Below are 6,000 nucleotides of genomic sequence, written 5' to 3'. Positions count from 1 at the left end.
CTTCTGTAAGACATTAATATCATTTAGAGCTCCTGGTGTCCCAAAGAAGGCATGCCAGATACGTAGGTTTTTTGAAGCAACAGCCTCCAGTATAACTGAGGTTCCTTTTTCTTTCCCCTCGTACTGACCAGCCCACGCTTGAGGGCAGTTCTTCCAAAGCCAGTGCATGCCATCTATACTCCCTTTACATCCTGGGAAGCCTCTCATTTCATTTTCCTTCAGTATTACTTCCAGCTCTTCAGAGTTTGGAGGTCGTAGATATTCTTTTCCATAAATCTCGATGATATCGTGTACAAAATGTTTTAAACATTCTACTGCAGTACTTTCTCCAATTTTCAAGTAATCATCTAAACCATCAGCAGCAGTTCCATACGCCAACTGTCTCAGTGCAGCGGTGATCTTCTGGGTTGTTGAAAGTCCTAGTTGCAGACAGCAATCCTATATGAAATGTAGATATTAAATTAGATTGAAGAAACTTTTGGAAGATTTAGATTTGGATAAACTTACACGACGTTGTATCCAGTATATGCTGTGTCCTTGCAGGTCAGTAGCCAGTCTCTGAAATAGTTCTGGACTCATCCGGAACCGTCTTTCAAATAAATGGCGTGGATACAACGGCGATTTGACAAAGTAATCCTCTTGAAGAAGTTTATCGGCAGCAATTCGATCGCGTTGAATCCGTGCACGTGTGTTCTGATGGCTGGGTGTAGATGGATTGTTGATGAGATCCATGATCAACTGATCATAATCTTCATCTTTGAGTTCTTCATCAATTGATTTCAAGTGTTGTTCTAAAACAGACGATGCGTCCATTGAGAAGATGATTTGAGTTTGGGCTTCAAAAAGAATTGTGTAGCCTCAAACTAAAGCCAACGGTTGTGGGCACAGTCTGTATATTTGGATTAACTAGGATTAACTCCATCCTTACAGACAACGACTGTGGGAACTGGCTTTAGTTTAGTTGACCCTGACTAAAGATCTCTAAGTTTACCCACGCTAAAGCCAAATTTGACGCCAACGATTGGAGATGCTCTTAGAGCATCAGCTATCGTTTCGGTAAATGGCTTCGGTACAGTAAATTTTACTGTACCGAAGCCCAAAATCCCCAATCGTGACAAAAACACGACTCGGTATGTAGTGATTCGGTAGAAATTCGGTAGAGGCCCAGTAAATTTACTGGACCTCTACCGAAATCGGTATCTACCCTTCTACCGAAAATACAAACCCACCCGACTCTTCCAGTTCTCGATTTCCCTCTACTACATACCTCATTTCCTACCTTCTACTACCCCTCTTGATCAATCACTTCTTCATCCTCTTCTTCATCTCTTCATCCATTCCATTCCAATCCAAATGGATCCCACTACTCAAGCACCCGAGTCCATTGTCTTCGATCCAAACACTGAAAAGGGTTCATCAAATGATAAAAAAACAGAGACTACAAAAACGAAGTCGAACAACTGGACTCCTGCCGAAGAAGCCAATCTTGCCAAAGCTTGGCTTCACATCAGCCAACAACCTGAACGCGGCACGAATCAGACGGCCGAAACTTTCTTCAAGCGAGTCACTGAGTATCTCAACAAAAACTCACCATTTGAAGAACGCGAAGTTGGTTCGGTACAAATAAAGTAAGATTCATTTGAATGATTCTGTCACTATCATTCAGTTATCTTATTATCAATCTTCTTCATTTTATAGATGGTCTGCTCTGAAGACTGCTTGCCATAAATTCTCAGGCTTCTATGGTAATATCAAACGCAGCCCCCCAAGTGGTACAGTCGAAAATGATTGGGTTGATCTTGCGATCAAGCTTTACGACGAGGTGAACCCAAAAAAAGGCTTCAAATCGCTTCCGGCTTGGAAGATTCTCTCAGCGTCTCCTAAATGGATGGTGCCACAAGCTCCACCCGGTCCTTTGGCAATGTCTATCGCCCAAAGTGCCCAAAACGCCACCTCTAGCGATCCAGCAACCCCAGCCTCCGATTCCAACAACCCTAGTTCCACTCGTGGCCATACCCCGCCTCGTCCAGTTGGCAATAAGAAATCTAAACGCATGCGAATGGAATCTGAAAAGGCTCAAGAGTTGGAATTTGCTTGTCAAGAACAAATCAAACGTAGTAATGATTTAGCTGAAGAACGCATCAAGGCTATTCAAGAAGGAAATGCAGTCACTATGAAGATGGCTCAAGCTGATGCAGAAGCAAAAGCAAGCCTGGTCCAGGTCAACGATCTCAAGGTGCTAATGATGTCAGAGAATGAATGTCACACTGAGCTTGCAAAGGAAACGTTAAGATTGATGCAACAACGTTTAAAAGAGAAATATCAAGGTCCTGATACTACTTCGGGTTCTACTAGTAATAGTAACATTTAAACTTAACCTCAAGATTTGACTCAAGAATCGAGCCATTTCCAGTTTTAAATTTCTTTAAAACAACTTATATTTTCATTTTAAATTCATGCTTTTGTTCTTGAAATACAAGCGATAGTTTCATTTGTCTCCTTCTTATTATTCAAAAAAGTTAAAAGTCCAAAAAAATCATTAAAAAATTGTTTTTCTGTTCTTATTTCTTTGATTCATAACGTTTCAAGTCTATTAAAATCACCAGTTGTCATTTCTGTTTTCTTTTTTGTTTTGATAGTAAGTTTGTTGAAAGCAATGAAAAGAATGAGTTCCAATACGCCACTTATACCACCTGTCCTGCTGTCCCTCGGGTTCCTCGAGCGAGCCAATTATGTATCTTGAGATCATTCATCAAACGCCGATGAATCTCAGCATTTCTTAAGTCAAGGTAATTGCCTACGCGTTCAGCAGGAGATTGTCGAACTCGTGGATCACGTCGATTAGGAATAATCTCAGTTCTAGTAGCAAAGTCCTCGACTTTGGGATCAACCACCTCTCTATCTTCAACAACCATGTTGTGAAGGACTATACTCGCATACATAATCCTGCGGATGTCATGCAATGCCCAAAGTCGACATGGTATAGCAAGTATGTGCCATTTCGCTTGAAGTCCACCAAATGTCCGTTCGATATCTTTGCGAGCTGCCTCTTGTAATAGGGCATAGTAAGCTGATGCATCATCACCAGGATTGTTGATTGTCTTGATTAGTACAGGCCATGATGGGTATATCCCATCGGCGAGGTAGTAGCCACGAGTATATTGGTTGTTATTGACTTCGTATTTCAATAACTCATCGGTTCCTGTTGAATCCATCTTCAGTTTTTTGAACATGAAATATGAAATCTTACAAAACCTACCGGATAAAAAGTCATCAAAGAGGGGGCTTTGATTGAGCACATTAATGTCATTTAGAGACCCTGGAGACCCAAAGAACGCATGCCAAATTCGAGTACTTTGGGATGCCACTGCCTCGAGTACAATGGTTGCCCTCTTCTCTTTCCCTTGAAACTGTCCAGCCCATCCAGCTGGACAGTTTTTCCAAACCCAGTGCATTCCATCGATGGAACCTTTGCAACCTGGAAAACCACGGATTTCATACTCCTTTGTAATTTTCTCGAGTTCATCTTCTCTTGGTGGGCGGAGATATTCAGGTCCAAAGATCTCGATAACACCTTGTACGAATTTCTTCAAACATAAGATAGCAGTAGTTTCACCAATTTCCACATATTCATCAACAAGATCCGCTGAGATGCCATAAGCCAGCTGACGAATGGCACATGTTGCTTTCTGTAGTGTCGAAAGGCCAAGCTGCATACAGCAGTCCTACACACATGGAAGAAATCCAAATCAATTGTGATCAATTTGGAGCTACGCAGAGTCCAAGGACCTACATAACGTTGTACCCAGAAAATATCGTGTGCTTCAAGTTTTGCACAAATCTCCAAGAACAAGTCTTTCCTCATTCTGAAGCGGCGTTCAAACTTGTCAGCCCAGCGCGCATTTATATTGAAGTAATCATTACACAGCCGTGCATGGGCTTCAACTCGATCACGTTTGATGCGTGTCCTCCGGTGTTTTTGCTCATCATTCATCTGCTCATCTGGCAGCTCTAGAGCCAAGAAGGCTTCATTGGTGAGATCATCGTCTAGTTCAACTTGCTGAAGCCGGCGGATGTGATTACATAGGAGGGTGTTTGAAAGGAGCTCGTTCACTTGAAATTCGTACAATTCTGGGTCCATGTTGGTTGGTGGATCGATTTGGATTGTCTGAGTTCGAGTAGGATGGAGAAGGTTTGAGATAAACTCTGAACTTTACAGAAGTTCAGAAAATTCACGATAGTGGGAAAACCACGTTTCTGTACATTATGTACTGTACTGTGGCAAATTACTTCAAACGATAGTGGAATTTGACTAATCTGTACCTACATGTACTGTAATGTACAAAGTATGTACTGCTAATTTACAGAAATTATACTGAACGATAGCTGATGCTCTTAGTCTGAGAGAGTCCTTCTGACTTCGTACAGCTGCCATCTCATCATCACGTGACCAAGCGCAGTCACTGCGGAATCGCTCGTTCATCGCATTGTATCCTAAGTATTTCCCGATCTTTCCACTTTTTCTCGCCGTGCCGCCTCTTTCTCCTTCTCCTTCTTCCCTAAACGATATGTTAAAGCCAACCGAAGATGTAGGACTACCAGGATCAATGTCTGGGAGAAAGTCCTGGGCGGAACAAATGGAATCAGAGGAACCGATGGCAGGTTCGACGGTCAAAGAGACCACTTCGACTGCTACTCCAAGTCCTCCAGGACTGGTGACACATTGAAATGCCCTACTCAAAAGAAAGGATGTAAATGGTAGTTTAACACTATCCGAAAACAAAACGAGATTGATGTCATCTCTCATCATCAACATGATTAATAAACTACGGGAAACGAGGCATCGGGCACAGTAGCGATGCTAAATTCCAAACTGAATGGAATCCACTATCCGAAAAAAAACGAGATTGATGTCATCTCCCATCACCAACATGATTAATCAAACCTTGGCAAACGAGACATCGATCACAGTAGCGATGCTAAATCCCAACCCGAATGGAATCCAAAAACCGGTCAACAACTCACTACAACTTCAAGTTCAGATCAGACCATCCGAGGTTACATCGTGGTGTTGCTAAAGACAACACAATGGGACAAGCCAGGACCGACATAGTTTTGGAACGTAGTTGATGCCTGACCTCCTCCCCCGAAATAAATCATGGATAAAAATGAATACAAACCGAGTTCTTTGGTTATTCCCCGCCCACCTGATACAAAGGCCTCTCCAGACATGACTTCTCCTGAAATTATATCAACCATCAATAAAGTTCTCAAAGAGATTGATGCAAAAATAAAAGATAGACAGATCCAAGTAAAGGGAGTCAGTCACACAACTACAGTCAGGCGGCGTAAGGATTTAAGCTGAATCAAGGACTGTGACAAAGTGGCTATCTGAACAACACAAATGGAACCGCAGAGCAGATCCATTGTTAGTTACCTCCCCTCTAAATACCCCATTACTTACACTTGATGCCCACTATATTTGGTCCCACTGGCATTTCTTTCAAAACAGAGCTATACAAGGAGAATAGTATCAGTCAAACTGAGATTCAATGTATTCAAATGGTTAGGTAAACCAAAAGGAGGCAGAAAAGCACACAGCTCAATTGATTTGGATTTGTTTGATAAAGAGGTAGCAGCCAAAGTCAAAAAGAAGGGCCGTTCCATTGTGAAAATGTCAGACTCAATTCAAACACCCCTATGTGAAAACTGATAGATGATAATGTTAGATAATAGCTGATCTAGTGGCTTCTGCTCTTAGGAAAGACCGCTGACCTGATAGATGATAATGTTAGATAACAGCTGATCTAGTGGCTTCTGCTCTTAGGAAAGACCACTGACCTGATAGGTGATAATGTTAAATAATAGCTGATCTAGTGGCTTCTGCTCTTAGGAAAAACCGCTGACGTGTGATGAGGTTTAGCGTAACAAGTAAAGAGCAAGAAGATTAAAGTCAAACTTGTAAGTTTAACTGATCTTGGAACTGGCTATGAGAACAAT

Source organism: Melampsora larici-populina (genome assembly GCF_000204055.1).
Source record: "Melampsora larici-populina 98AG31 unplaced genomic scaffold MELLAscaffold_8, whole genome shotgun sequence".
NCBI classification, from domain to species: Eukaryota; Fungi; Basidiomycota; class Pucciniomycetes; order Pucciniales; family Melampsoraceae; genus Melampsora; species Melampsora laricis-populina.
This window is presented reverse-complemented; position numbering follows the sequence as displayed.